Below are 17317 nucleotides of genomic sequence, written 5' to 3'. Positions count from 1 at the left end.
CAAGATCATTTGGCATAAAAAGACTGTGACCTTGAAATGACCTTGGCACAAAATTAAGAACCAAGACACCCAATTTTTGTGTGTCTCTATACATTAATTTATTTTGACCTCTCTTGCAGGAGTTTTGCCACTTTATTTGAAATTCAATGATATATGGTGGGTATGTCCTACTCTTACAGTTTTCAAGAGAGGACCTTATTTTACAGAGTGCACGTGCACATGGCAAGGATTGTGATTTTCGTCAATTTCTGAGGAATTTAAACCTTGCTGAACTTAGTTAGTTTTGAGGAAATATTACAGAATGAGTATATGGTTTGTCCATTTAACTCCACACAGTTTTCAAGTTCAGGCCTTTGTAAACAACTTGAAGATATATGTATGTGTAATGCATAATTATTGAATTTAGTCAGTTTGGGGAAAATTTTACACACAAAGTTCTTGGTTTGTCTATCTACCTCCTATCGTAATTTTCAAGCTGGGGCCTTTTATTCATACAATGCAAATGAAAGCATGTCACTGCTTGATGATGACTGGTACCACCTTAAATGGAATTCTACAACTCATAGCTTAAGAAATGCACCCTTCATAAACTTGTGACGGGCGTATTGTGTACTGTTTTCAGTACTCGTGGGGTTTTGTTGGGTGGTTTTTTTTTTTGCATTTTGTTTTTGTAATTTGGGAATGCCAATTTAATAATAGAGTACATATATTTATAGTGCTGCAAATAGCATACTATAATTAATGACCGCGTACGATGAATTCGTTGGAGACAAAAGATTTTGTTTGAAAATAAAATACAAACCCTAACAATAAATCGAAACCAAGGAACCTACAACGAGATCACCATTTCTACTCTGTTAGAGTACTGTTTCCGTAGGGCATATACAAACATTGCATGTAGCGTCAAGGTAAAACAAATCCCAAATAAACCCTTGATACGACAATGTCCAGCGGACCTTGCCAGAATTGCCCTTAAATCAGAAGTTACCAGGGGTTATATGAAACCTAATGCAGATGTGATAGTGTTAGATATCCTTCCTACTAGGTCTGGCTAGTGAGTTAACCCTTTGGTTCGATCGGTAGAGCACTGGACTGTTGTACCAGAGGACCAAGCTCTAGGTATAAGGGCATACAAAAGGACGAGCATAAATCAGTCTCCGTTACAGATGTGGACATCAACAGTAGATTAATTCATAGTAGTATTATCTTGGGCGTAGCTGTCTAAGCAATAGTCATTTACGTAAATACTCATATTAGTAGTTGATATACACACATTAAAATGATTCATATAAATTATCAAACTTAAGTAGGAAAAATATGGTTATTTGATAACAATGAATATCTAACTTCGATCGTTCATGCTCCGCGATGAGTAAAGTGGTACTTTTGTTTGCAAAGAAACTCAATTCGGATCGTGATCATGGGATGTTTGATGGATTTTGAAACCGGATCAGGATTCTGAAGACTGCAAAAATACCTCCATAAGTGGTTTCGCGTGCTGAATGGCTTTTCAAAAATTACTATTTATGTTTTGGTCGTGAATGGGTGACATACCGGGCGACGTTTTATTTCTTTTTTAAAAAATCAAATTCTTGCCATACCAGTCACACTATAAAGGAAAACAAATCGGAATTGCTCGATATCTAATGGTGTGCTACGTAAACGATTTTATGTGTATCGATTCGCAAATCTGGATTTGTTGTAATCAAATATGTATTAAAGTTATTATTGATAGTTGATGTTACAAAGGTTTCAAAAATCTAGTTTAAAGTCACTATGAAAGGTGAAGATAACGAACAGTGATCAATCTCACAACTCCTATAAGCAATACAAAATAGAGAGTTGGGCAAATACGGACCCCTGGATATACCAGGGGTAGGATCAGGTGCCTAGGAGTAGTAAGCATCCCCTATCGACCGGTCACACCCGCCGTGAACCTTATATCCCGATCAGGCAAAAGGAGCCATCCGTAGTCAAAATCAGTGTGCCAAGAACGGCCTAACAATCGGTATGAAACACGTCAGATAGCACTCGCCCCAACTACAGGCCGCAATGGCAAACTAGACCGCTACAACGAACATAGAACCCGCGAAAAAATATACTCCAAATGAGACTGCCGGAACCCCTGCACCATCAACCTGCCTTTTAGCAGCCTGCCTCGACCGAAAAACTTACCATAAACAGAACAAGCTCTTACGTATCGAATCAGTTGAGAGACATAAACACCATATGCAGGTGATAATGGATTGTTGCTACATAGATATGGGAAGTTAACGATGGAGAAGCTGATCATCCAGTTTGTCATAAAGTTGAGTTGTTAGTTTGCCGTTAATATCTACTTTCAATAAAATATCTAAGTATGAAGCAGAAGTGGACGTCTCTGTTCTGTCTTTTATTTCGAGTTCACAGGGATATATCGAATCGACATATGAATGAAATTCACTATTGTTAATAGATAATACATCGTCGATTTATCTAAATGTCGAATTGAAGGTTACAGCAAGAGATTATTTCTTCTCACGTAGAGGTTTTTGAATAAATTCTGCTTCGTAGGAATATAAAAATAGGTCAGCTAACAAAGGAGCACAATTCGTGGCCATGGGGATTCCAACAGACTGATGCGCATATCGTTGAATCTTTACTTTTTCTTTACTTAGTACAAATTAGCTTGTTACATGACAAACAGCTGATGCAAAATCCATCGCAAACCATACTGATTTTGTCTTAAATATTTGTTTTAGAAGTATCAAAATATATTAATATGTCCATTTTCCTGAATAATTTACCACGTATTTCTAGTGGTGAGTGTCCTTAACTTAACTGCTTATCTTTACCTTGCGCTGAAATTCCGTAGGAAATCATAAAATAATCCGTGCTTTATATTAAAATCAGGAACGATTTGCAAACAGTATAAGCAGATCTATAATTCGTATGTTAATTATAAACGATGTGAGATGATTGACCAGATTGAGATATTTTAATTTGTCACAATATCGAAATCTGTATAGTATAAAACTAGTGTTTGTAACACTACACATTTGAGTTTAATGGACACAATCATCTACCATTGCTTTCAGTATACATCTTTCTACCTACGATTTTAAATTTAAGCTAAAAGCTGTAATATAGATTTATGACAGCTTCTAATGAGTTTATCATTAGTGTCGCAAACATCGACATCCAAATAATTGACACCTACAAAACAAACTTTATATGTATGTGCGAGATCTAATTATCGCTCGATATTCATTAATGCATAATGTAATTATGGTCAATGCTTCAATACATGTTAATTAAGACTTTTCAGGCAAAATCTAAAGTAAACGACTGACTATTTGCATAATCAAACTTCAAGTAAAAATATTATGATATAGAAATGCACGCTATGTGGCTAGATGTAGAGAAAGTCAGCAGCAAATATAAATAACTTACTAGTTTACAAGTCTGTATCATCCTGGAGACAGAATATTTGGTCTTTCCTACCAATTCTTTTCATGCTGATTTTGACTACGGATTTCTCTTTTACCTGATCAAGATAGAGGGCCCAGGACGGGTGTGACTGGTCAATAGGGGGTGCTTACTCCTCCTAGGCAACTTATCTCACCTCTATTGTTTCCAGAGATCCGTGTTTGCCCTACTCTCAATTTGGTATTATATAAGGTATTTATAAAATTGTCTACTGTTCGTTATTTTCACTTTTTCATTGTCACGTAGCAATTCTGCCCATATTGATATGTATTGGTATACTGTATACGTATAGTAAGCTCGTGACTCTAAAACATCCAAATTGTAAAAAGTATGGTTCCTTGTGCTCTGTTTGTGTGAGCCAGCTATTTTCATATATATATTTAAAGAAGAAGAAAAATTAACCTTAGATCTGTTCCTTGATTAACAATATGCTTGGCGTGTTCTGTCATATCAAATGAGACGAGGTGTCTGGCTTCTGCATTAAAAAGATATGTGACTACACCGTGCTTAATTTTTATCCTTTATCAGGAAAAAAATTCTTTTCTGTCAAAACAAATTCCAAGTGATTTGCTACATTGCAAATTTATTCACATAGAGATCACACGCTTGTCCGCCGTAAATTATGAAATGATGACTTTTTTCCTATTTCATGACATGAATTTAATTAATCTATTATGTACTGTTGTAAGATGCACCGTTCCGCCCTTCATAAATGAAAATGCACACGTGCAGTTTTTAAAATTGGTTTGATTTTACCCTTATCTAGACGATTGGGTTGTTTAAGCTACGAAAAGAAAATTGCTAGTATACACATGCATGCATGTCCAAGCATGGATGCAGACATTACTTTTGTTGATCTAATGGTCTTAAAATTTTCCTTTTATTAGCGAATATATTTCAATAGATCATGTTGAATAATTAACAAATATACACACATACAGTTCAGTTGCGGGTGTTAGATAGTGCTGATACATGTACCGTACATGATCAACGTATATCCTGTCTTGTTTAATTAAGCATTAAAAAGAAACCATCAACGCGAACTAAAAAATAAAGCTAGAAAGAAAGATAGGCACCTGATCCCACCTCTGCTGTGTCCAGGGGTATCCCACCTCTGGTGTGTCCAGGGGTCCGTGTTTGCCCAACTATCTATTTTGTATTGATTTTAGAAGTTATGAGATTGATCACTGTTCGTTATCTTCACCTTTCATACAGCGCAAGAAAATAAACCCTTGTAACAAAAATCCTAAAAATGATGTTGTCCAGAGAGAATGTTTTCCTTCTTCAAAATATTGACGTAATCCACGGGTACCATATTCGCATTCTGTAATCTTTCAAATCAATGTAAGTGCAATGTTAATATCAATGTAAGTGCAATGTAACTCAACATTTTCGAGATTAATTTTCAATATGAGTATCAGAATTCAATATGTACTTTATGTTCAGCACGAAACAAGCTGATGACATTTGGTCTTTTATGAATATGTGGCTATCTGCATTTTTGTCTCTCTATAATGACAAATAAAAGATGTTAATAAGTTCATTCTTCATTAATTATGCCCGATGCATATATTGACAAAGTAAACACTCCGCATCATCGGAAATAATATGAGGCAATTTTCATTAGAATCAGCAATTGACATTTTGTTAAATAGTTGAACTTATTAACGAGATATCTCTGTGACATTTTGCCGAATAAATAAGAAATTATAATAAACCATTTAGATTAAGAATAAAGTAAATTAGTAATAAATGTGTACTATAAAAGAAGAAATTGCTGTTGATGTTGTTTAATATCTAAGTAATCTGTCTCCAGGATGATACAAACTTGTAAACTAGTAAGTTATCTATATTTGCTGCTAAATGTCTGTACATCTAGCTGCATAGTGTGAATTTCTATATCATAATATGTTTGTTTGACGTCTGATTATGCAAATAGTCAGTCGTTTGCTTTAGATTTTGACTGAGAATTCTTAATTAATATTTATTGAAGCATTGACCATAATTACATTATGTATTAATGAATATCGAGCGATAATTAGATCTCGAACATACATATAAAGGGTTTTTTTTTGTAGGTGTCGATTATTTGGATGTCGATGTTTGCGACATTAATGATAGACTCATTAGAAGCTAAGCCAACGTCCACGGGAACCGTGGCCTGTTTAGGTGAATGTCTGCAGGAGAGAATCCAGGAAGACATAGAATGTAGAACAGACTTTCAGTATAACAGGATTGAATATCTTAATTGTTCAGCGGAAAATGCATTACAGTTTAATACATGTCTAAGCGAATGTTCTACGGAGACAACGCCCCCCACTCAGGACCAGGAAGTTTCAAAAAGTTCGCCATGCGCTTTCAGATGTACACGGGAACAATTAAGATGTCATGGGCTATGTCGAAGACATCCATTTAAGTACGAATGGGACAGAACTCAATGCATTATGGAGTGTGATTTTGACTTCGAGCAATGCCAAGAACACTGTGACGATAAGAATTTAATAAATCAGACAACGTAGATTGTAGTTGGGTAAGATCACTAGGGATCATGTACTGGTGCATTTGTAAGACCTTCTGGTGGTTTTAGATAAACCTTTATAGTACATATGATTGCATCATGCATGTTCTTCATTTTAGCAAATAAATGGTGAAAGATAACCCTTTTCTAATGCATTGCGACAGAATGAGGAAATTATCATTTATCTAAAATGCACGAGGTATTAAATAAGAATGCTATGGTGGAAGGACGCGTTTACATGTAGTCTCTAAAACATTATAAATGTTCCTGCAGCAACATTAATCTCCAAAATGGTGCCTCTTGAAATGGATTGCCATGAAGAAAATTCTGATTTAGTACCACCTTTCTGAGAGGGGATGCGTATTTTGGGGAAAATCATTATCAACTCTAAAGACATTAAATAAAGAGGGGGCGGATCTTGTTGTATAAGACAAGATATTCTGATCTCCCAAATACGACAATGATTGTCCACGGCAAAGCTTCCACCGATGAATTGTTTGAATGAATACTAAACAACAGTAGAACGAATTCGAAACTTGACGTGTTTTATCATTTTATAAATATCGTCCGAATTTTATTTATTTGCTTTTTCTTATCCTTTTGGTCTAGTTAGACGAAATAATGTTTTTAAAAATCCATTAGATAATTCGAGATGAACAAGAACTTGATAATAGCGCAAATTAATTACTTTACTATTTAACTCACGAATGTCTCCTACATGTACATACTGATTTGGCTTCTAGGAATACACAATGATATCAAAGATAGCATTTATGCAATTCATAAATATTAGATTATGTAAATCTATATTACAGCTTTTATCTTAAATTTAAAATCGTAGGTAAAAAGATGTATGCTGAAAGCAATGATAGATGATTGTGTCTGTTAAGCTCAAATGTGTACTGTTACAAACACTAGTTTTATACTATGCATATTTCGATATTGTGACAAATTAAAATATCCCAATCTGGTCAATCAACTCACTCTCGTTTATAATTAACTTACGAATTATAGATCTGCTGATATTGTTTGCAAATCGTTCCTGATTTTAATATAAAGCACAGATTATATCATGATTACCTACGGAATTTCAGTGCAATGTAAAGATAAGCAGTTAAGTTAAGGACACTCACCACTAGATATACGTGGTAAATTATTCAGTAAAATGGACATCTTGATATATTTTTATACTTCTAAAACAAATATTTAAGACAAAATCAGTATGGTTTGCAATGGATTTTGCATCAGCTGTTTGTCATGTGACAAGCTAATTTGTATTAAGTAAAGATTCAACGATATGCACATATTGATTAAATTTCAAAAATTTTACCGATTGAAATAGACCAAAATCCTTTACTTCAGGGATGCTAGGAGGAAATTTCTTGTATTTCATAAGTATGCAGATATGTGAAATTAAGTCTGCAATGTACTGTCTACCAGTACCCCCCCCCCCACACACACACACATTTAAAATCACCTATACAAGACGGACAAAATACCACGGTGAATATCTAGTTTCAACCTTGACCCCGACCACAGACTTGATGCCCTTCAGGAACTATTTTGAAAGCGATCCTCGATATACATGCACTGTACTTTTCGTGTCGTTTTACGGAAACCAAAATAGAGTGTATTGGTCTTCAAAGTCGTCTATATTACGACAGTAATTGCCAATGTTCCATTTAAGCAACTATGGTTTGCACATTTTGATCGAACTGAGAACTCTTTGTAAACTAATCAAATTTTTTTTCTTGGAAAACCAGAGTAATGCATCATTGAAAGTAAAGCATGAAAAAAGGCATACATTGTCTTTCGTCACGGGGTGCCAGCATTCTTTTGCCAATACAGTATTTCTATAATATTCATTATCATCAAGCCTGAATAGTGTTTAATGTTTTTATCAGTAAGATATTATGTTAAAGGAGGGAAAAAAACTTGTTTTACCGTTTTATATTGTATCAAACCCACTGATTAGCGAATAGTTAAAGTAATTATATTATTTTAATTATTTGCTATTGAAATCGTCACACATTTCTTACTCGCCTATATGCACATAATTTGTAAAAACATGAATTTGATCGAAATATTTAGCAAATAATATCTATACCAAAACCACTGAAAAAATGCACATAAACAAGGGCTGCCTTCTCCCATGTTCATATTCCACATGTAATTATATTTTATATCTGAATAATCTACACAATCGTTTTACTAACAAAAAATAACATTTCGGTTGAGCATCACTGAAGAGACATTATTTGTCGAAATGCGCATCTGGTGCATCAAAATTGGTACCGTATAAGTTTTACATTATGACCCTGGGTCGAGGCCTCTGCTGGTGGACTGTTAGTCCCCGAGGGTCTCTACAGCCCAGTAGCTAAGTACTTCGTTACTAGCTTGAAAATACGGATGTATATTTAATTGCTGTTATAAAATTTAGAAATTCATTTCAAAATTAAGGATTATCTCCCTCATGCATAGCTCTTATCCTTGGACGAATTTGGCTCCACTTGTTTGGCACGCTGTTTTTGGCTATATTTAGATCTAAAACTTCAGAGTTATTTCGGATTTCAAACATTTTGGTTGAGCATCACTGAAGAGACATTATTCGTCGAAATGCGCATCTGGTGCATCAAAATTGGTACCGTATAAGTTTTACATTATGACCCATGGGTCGAGGCCTCTGCTGGTGGACTGTTAGTCCCCGAGGGTCTCTACAGCCCAGTAGCTAAGTACTTCGTTACTAGCTTGAAAATACGGATGTATATTTAATTGCTGTTATAAAATTTAGAAATTCATTTCAAAATTAAGGATTATCTCCCTCATGCATAGCTCTTATCCTTGGACGAATTTGGCTCCACTTGTTTGGCACGCTGTTTTTGGCTATATTTAGATCTAAAACTTCAGAGTTATTTCGGATTTCAAACATTTCGGTTGAGCATCACTGAAGAGACATTATTTGTCGAAATGCGCATCTGGTGCATCAAAATTGGTACCGTATAAGTTTTACTTATACCTTTTTTGTATCGTGTAAACAGGACGGCACAAGAAAGATAATTCAATGGTTGAGATATATGTTTTCTTACTTCAGTGATATCATGTCATAAAGAACGTACGAGTACAATATAGAAATAAGAGCAAAGCCCCGTTAACCTCTATATACGTAACAGTATAGAAATAAGGTCAAAGTCTCGTAATTATACATGTCTTAAAAGAAAAGATCACCCCCTGTGGAAGTCAATGAGGAAACGGAGAAAAGAAATGAATTTGGTGCAGGAAATCAGAAAATATACTGAAAATGGAGGAGTGGAACCTTAAAGATGGAAGATGAAACCCCACAAAAAGAAGGCATCCGATCCGGAAAAAGACACACGTGTTCAAATTATGTTTTCAGTATTGTAAATGGTGTCTCTCTCACGATCAATTCACATGAGTTTGAGTTACCCTTTAATCCATTAAGACAAAGATGTACATGGGTATTCACAGTTAGATACAATGATAATTGTGAACGACGAGTAAAGAACAGCTAACAAAATATACTTTCAAAACGTTAAGATACGAAATGATATACATGTACATGTATAACATATTTTGACATATAAAATATACAAACAAAATATGACAAAACCATTATACATTAGCATAAGTAAACATACATCTTTGCATATAAGTATCGAAAATTTGTTGATCTAATATATTTACAACAGGCTTTCCTTGACAGTCTACCGTATTTTTCGTTTGTCGGAAAGCGTCGTTTGCAACTGGTGTTTGGGTGGTACATTTAACTGCACGACCACTGAAAGATCACAGAACCAGTCTCATGTTGTGTATTGCAAGAAAGACTACTCTAAGACTACAAAAGTGCCCTGGTTTGTCAAAATATGATCATATATTTCAAAATAAATGTAGACTACATAATTTTTCGGAACAATTTTGATGTGCTCCTACGTAAATTGATATATACTCCTCATAGGTACCTAGTCCCACCTCTGGTATATCCAGGGGTCCGTGTTTGCCCAACTATCTATTTTGTATTGGTTATAGAAGTTATGAGATTGATCAATGTTCGTTATCTTCACCTTTCATTCCTTTTTACAGATGATGTAATGGAGCTGTTATCGCGCTATTGGCTAGTCCTTAATTTTTCTACTACCCACCATTCAATACGTAATCTTATTAACTTCTAAATTTAATCAAAATTCTGTTGTTGATGATTTATGATATTCATTTTTTTGTCCATAATTGATCACTATTTCAGAAATCAACTTAGCATTGTTTGTATAGGCATTAAAATGGTCACCATTGGTATATTATTTTATTACATTTGATAAAATTCCATTGCATTGAATATCAAGTCTTTGTTTTCTATACAATGATGTTCCAATGATATTGACGTTATATGACGTTATCAAATGATTTATGACGTTATCTCGGGATCAATGCATACATTTCAAATCAGTATTCCTATGGGTTAGGTGTAACGTTTAAGGTAAACTTTGGTATCAAAATAATTAGGAAGATGTATGCTTTCAGGAAAAAAAATAAACCCATTTTTGAAAATATTGCCCCGAAAGTCCCCTTTCGCTTGACGCAACTCATTTGTAGTGTAAACAGACTAATGCCTTTTCTAAAATGATACATTTACACCGCAAGGTATATTCAGGGATTTTCTATGATTACAGAAAAACAAAGAAATGAATCTGAAGAATGAGGATTACCATGTTTTATGTCAAGATGACAACTTCCATTTGTCAGATGATTTGTGGATTTTATAATTAGTCACAGTTGTCCGCTCCTACAATGAAACTCCACAAGTGTGAACTTTATAGTCTTTATTCAAAATTATTTTCCCAATTGAATTACTTTTACTTATTTGTTGAAACAATAGTTCCAAGAAAGCGCACGAAAAGACAATTTTCAGTGTTTCATAAATTGATATAGACTCTTAATTTGTCTCTCCATAGCAATATCATTCATGTACGAGTATTAATATTGAAATCGAAGTCCTTTTCATAGGTGCTTACTAAAGATCCTCTGCTATGGCTATAAATTAAACATCGACAAAATTTTGATAACAACAGGCCATGACTAACGATGAATGAAATTACATATATGTAGCACCCGTTTAATCAACTATTTTAGGAACGTGGTAGAAAAATTGTTGAAAAATCCTTTAAATCATGTTTTTAAGTATGAAACATTTTTATTTTATATGTTATATAGAAGACTATGTGTTTTTCTTTTACTCTATGCAGAGCACTGTGTAAATGATCGCTTATTCAAATAATTTCATATTCATAAATATTCTGCTTGATATGCAGTTAAATTTATCAACTAAATTACTATGTTTAAAAGAAATTTTAAAGTAAGATCCTTATTCACTGCAGTATGGAAGTTCATTTCTTTCCCACTTTTTAAGGTTCAGCAGAATTTAAACGGATTGAAAGTTACAAAATTTGAAACATGAAAACGCTCAATAGGAGAAAACACAAGAAGAAGAGGAATAACTCGACTTGGATTGAATAACAGCGTATGTTTGTCACGTGATTGATCAGTTTACTATTTCCTTGTCGGCCCCCTCCTACTACAATAGCAAGCCACAAGTGTGATTTTTTTTATTAGAATACATTGTTAATGCAATATTGTTTTATAAAACTGACGATCATCTTACTTTAAGTACATGTCAGATACAATGACTAAATTGGAAATGTGATTTAATTACTACGGGAAATGTAATTGACACTAATGATTTCTATGAGGAGTACGGAATCTGTGAAATAAGGATGGTAACAAGAATGACAATTCAACTACGTGAATTGTCATTCATTCACGTTTAAATTTCCTTTCCCTAGCGGCATTGTCAATCATATAGACATTGTCAATCAAATAGAACTTTATGAAAAGTCGTCCTTTGTTGTTAAAATCCGAAAGTATTGAACCAATAACAAATGGTCAATTACTTTTGTCTGCTTAATTACTAAACGAAAATGCAATATCGAATAATATAGGCAGTAAGTAACAATATTCACAATGCACCCTTCAATAGCTCAAGATAACATTTATTTTCTAACTTACCTAAATTACGGATCATTGCTTTGTGTATCTTCTCAAATGTAACAGCGTGGAATTTAAAAACCTGTATATAGGCATTTACGACATCAAATCACATAACGTTGTGCGTATAGAAAACGTCATTGTGATGTAACATACATTTTTTATACCCGGCTTCAACACTCGATTTGCTAGCCAGAAATGTCTAATTTTGATTAAATTTAGAATTGAATAAGATTACGTATTGAATGGCGGGCAGTAGAAAAAGCTTATCAAATGATACAGGAAATTAAGGACTAGGCAGTAGCGAGATAACAGGTCCATTACATCATCTGTAAAAAGGAATCAGAATATCGTATATAAATTAACTCAAGGAACAACCAACACAGTAAGATAGATGGAGATTTGTTTCAACTGTCCCCATCTCCACGAAAACGTGTACTTCATTTCTTAATCAGATTTAACCAGGGCGACAAAAACATCACATGACGCATTGTAGCTGAAAAACAAAGAACACGTTTTGTTTGCACTAGTTGGTTGAATTCCCGCTGAAACTTCAGCAATGATACAGACTGGGTGGAGTGGTAGAATACGGTGAGTTGTCTGCATCAAGAAGCACAAACAATGACCATTTCGAATAATGTTAAAAGTCTTGACAAACAAAATGCAAAATTCATGTTCATTGTTGATTCACTATTGGCAAGCATCTATGGAGATCAGAGATTGACACTTTGTCAAAATGGATAAAGAGTGCAAAATAAATCTTGAAATATCGTATTAGACACGTTAAAACAAAAATACATAACATCAATCCTTCTGTGTTTCGTAAATCAGAAGTGATTAGATAATTAGATAGGTCACATGGAGTTCCAGCTGACAAAACTTGTACCAAAATTGTCTTTGTTTCTAAGCCTTATTGTTACAAATGCATTTTAGAAGAACTTGGCTTTAATCCCACACATTGCAATCCAACTTATACTCAGACTTCCCTTTCAAAAGAGGAATTCTTCAAAATCACTTAGTTTTAAACACTTGCATGTAATATCACAAACAATGGGACGAATGGATTTCTCTTATCGAACCTACACTGGATCATAATTTCACCAAAACCCTTACAAAGAAAGATACATTGCAGGATCTAGAAAATGTTCTACTAAACCCCCCTTGACTCTTCACGAAAATAATTAACTTCTTTGAAGGAGAAACTTTTAAGACCTATTGTACCACAAGAATGAGTTTATATCAAGTGTGGATTATAAAAAATTCGAAAGACTTTTTCATGAATTTTAAATCACAAACCTTTTCAAAAATAACTAGCATCAAAGCGCACAAATTTTCATCGAAAATATTCATATCTTGTCATAACACGGCATTCGACATATTTGCAAATTAGATTATTTTAACGACCATATAATTATTCAAGGAATACTTTAAACGAGATTATTGAAAACCATGTAACATTAATTTATTTGTCAGTAGCTTGTCTATTGATCATACGCAAATCATGCTTTCATGTTAAGAGACATAAACACAATACGCAGGTGATAATGGATATTGCCACATGAATACGGGAGGTTGGCAATAGAGAAGCTGAAGACATTCCGTTTGTCATAAAGTTGAGATGCTCATTTGTCGTTAACATGTCTGTTTAATAAATATCCAAATATGAAGCAAATATGGAAGACTATGTGGTTTCTTTTATTTCGAGTTCACTGGGATATATCAAACATCGAAATATAAATGAAAATGAGTATTGTTAGATAAAACGTTGTCGATATATATAAATGTCGTAATATAGGTTACAGGAAGATCATGTTTCTTCTCTTGTAGAAGCTTTTGAAGACATTTTGCCTCATGGTAATCCAAAAACATGTCAGCTAATAATGGAACAGAATTTGTGTCCATGTTGGAAGACATAATCGTCAAAGATTACGGAGATATTGACAATGAGGAACTCCAGTTTCTTTCTACTATCAACTTCAGAATACCTGTGCGCAGAATCAGATTGGTTTTTAACAAAGTAATTTTCTGAATGACTGATTACTAGATATGAATATTTCCTTCTTTCCATTTTTGTTGAGGAAGCAATTGCCTATGATGTCAAAACGTCTAGTTTAGTCAAGTGTACCACATAATCAGATCATCAATATTTTATTGGAGAATATCGACCATATGGCCTAAAGTTGGTCGGATAATGGATGCACTCATCCGTCTACGATGGGGTGAGAGGAAAACCGGTCTCTGCAGAACATCAACGCTGTGGAAAGCTGACGATCACGATCTACAAGACATCATAACAAAGAAGTATCATGATTTATAAAAGGCGATGGCTGGGAGGATTTAAAAAGTTTAGTAGTTACTTTTTTCTGACAATTTTCAAGATCTTACCAGTCCACGAGCATGATGAAAAAGAAAGGTGATGACGTCAGTATTGCGTAGTAAAGAATTCGCTTGTAGCGCGGATTACTAAATATGGGGATGCTTACTCCTCCTAGGCACATGATCCCCCCTCTGGTATATGCAGGGGTCCGTGTTTGCCCAACTCTTAATTTTGTATTCCTTATGGAAGTTATGAGACAAATCACTGTTTGTTATCTTCACCTTTCATATTGTAGGCAGTATCCGCGCGTTTGTTGATGGCGGAATGGGCACTTGGTGTCAGGTTTTTAGTTTTCCGAAGAACACATGCTGTTCGATAAAATGTTATTCATAGATTAGAATATTATCTTGAAAAACTGTTAGACAATCAATTAAAATCTTCATCTAAACTAATACAATATATTGTGGGTTTTTCTAAATAAAATTATGCATGGATGTTGAGTTTATGATCACGATTCCAACGGGTTTTTTTAACATTTGTAGATACATGCAATTTTGTAAAGTACACACAGTCAATACCATAAGTCACATGATGTATCTGCAAACCCCAAAGGTTCTAACATGATTTATACTTCATCTCCGTCATTTCTCATGTGATGTTGAACGATTACAATTCATAACAAACATTTACAGCGTGATCGACATACGATAACATGACGTATATTGTGATTACCACTCTTTACAACAACTGCCTTCCTTTGTCTTAATTAATATCTTATACACCTATCTGATCATGATTTGTACCTATAGGTAACAGTTATTTTGTGTACTTTTAACATTTAGTAAATCCAATAGCTTCACAACCTAATATTTTATATTCGTAAAGTTTGTTATTATGTTCCACTTTTACAATGAGTGAAAACAAATTGAAATCGGAGTTCTTCTTTTTAAACGTGTTCTGCATTTCCTTTCCATTCATGTAATTCTTAAATAGAAGTGGTTTATTACTTTGCAGATTTATAGTGTAATATATTATTGAAATTATCTCGATTTGGATAGAAAGTCAGTCTATTTTGAGGATTTCAACACTAAACATCTATTTCTAAAGTTAAATAGCGAACTCATTTTGTCCATCAGATTTTCATGTGGTGATAGACAACAGTGTTGAATGAAAATTAATCATCCACCAGACGACCATGGATTGAATAATTGGACCTAGTACTCTTCAATCGCACATGGTTTGATAAAACCCCTTATAAAGCTTATTAAGATGACGAATTGTTAAATACATGTATTTTGGTGCATATTTATAATCACCCAACCCTTTACAAAACTGGTCTATCACATAACCACAGGTTGGTTTTTGCATTAAGAAAGACAAAATTCTATTCTCGTAATTTGAATGAACCCTGGGCATTCCCGGTCACAGTTTTATATTGATTTCAGATATAAATGCCGGAAAGACGGCTGATAAGTGTCAATCTTACTGATGAGCAAAACTTATGAAATGAAAGTGTTTGGTCCCGGAAATAAGCTTATTAATATTTCCCCGTGTGAACAGAAAATATTTGCAAGGTACCTCTGCAGTATTTTTTCATATTCTTTTCACACAAGATAAAGTAGACAATGGGATCCTTCTTTGTTTCACGCTGAATACTAATGAAAGATATGTTCTAACGTGAAATGTGTCCTTACCAGCAAGGCAATTAACGTTTAAATTAACAAATTGTATACTTATCATGTTCTTGGGTTGTTTCTCTACAGAGAAAGGTATATGAAGATCATGTTGTATTCCTTCTGCAATGTTATTCATTCGTCGTGATAGATCCGATCGTCAAATTAGCTAATAGCAGTCAGCTACTTCTAACTGGGTATTTAAAAAGAGAAAAGTTAGGTACTGGTTGCCAGCTACTTCAGGCTGACAAAGTGGGTCACTTTCATATCAGAATTTTCATATATCATTTTTGATTTCGTCAACTACGTAAACATTGCTATTCAAAATACCATTACTGAAATAAAAGTTGACTACAGAATAAGTGAATGTATACTATAAAACATTTAATTCAGGATAAAATACATGAAATATAGTAATTGTCGTATCTGAACGTGCCAAAGAGATTGCGATATTATCCTTTGAGCGATCAACTACATATACACGTTGATGATGAAACTCCGTACATGTCCAGTTTTTATTTACATGATAGATACAATTAATTCATCGTTATGTACATGAAGAGGAGTAGTGACGACATCTTAATACAATGTATAACATACATTTGCATATATCATGCTTGGGGAAATCAGCTACTTATGAATTTTGATGGAAAACATCCTTGACGTTTTAAGTTTTTTTGGACAATTTATCGATACAACAATTTGAACAAGAATTTGCATTCTTCACATTATGACGTAAAATCAACTCATTGTGGCCAATACTTTAGCTAGCACACCTTCTGTATCTGAAAAATCTCCTTGTGTACGATATTGTTTTCGATCTGAGATCATAGAGAGGTTTAACAAAATCTTCTGATACAGATACGTGTACATGTAGCCAGGAATTATCTTTATGTAATGCATATGACGTCATGAAATGACATTTATGAGACCTGCTTCATTGATTATAGAAAACACGCGTAATGTGTGATAAGTTTACTCTTTTTGTCTGTTGTTCGACCTAGTGCCCGAATATGCAATGTATAAAATTATGAAAAACTTAAAATCTCCATAATTACTTATTTTAAATGAGCATTTACTTAAAATTCTAGGAACGCACATGCTATTTTCTAGCAACACAAATAGCAATTTTCACTTGATCCATGAACGTCTTCTTCAAAAATGGATTTACATTAAAAAGGAAGTTTTAACTTTCTATGGAAACTCGGAACGTTATTTGTGTTTGGTTTAACTGGTTTTATGTTAATTTTAATGTAATCAAAATATCATAAAGTTCTTATACATGAC

The sequence above is a fragment of the Ostrea edulis genome, chromosome 3, assembly GCF_947568905.1.
Source record: "Ostrea edulis chromosome 3, xbOstEdul1.1, whole genome shotgun sequence".
Classification (NCBI taxonomy): Eukaryota; Metazoa; Mollusca; class Bivalvia; order Ostreida; family Ostreidae; genus Ostrea; species Ostrea edulis.
Note: the sequence above shows the minus strand (reverse complement) of the source record.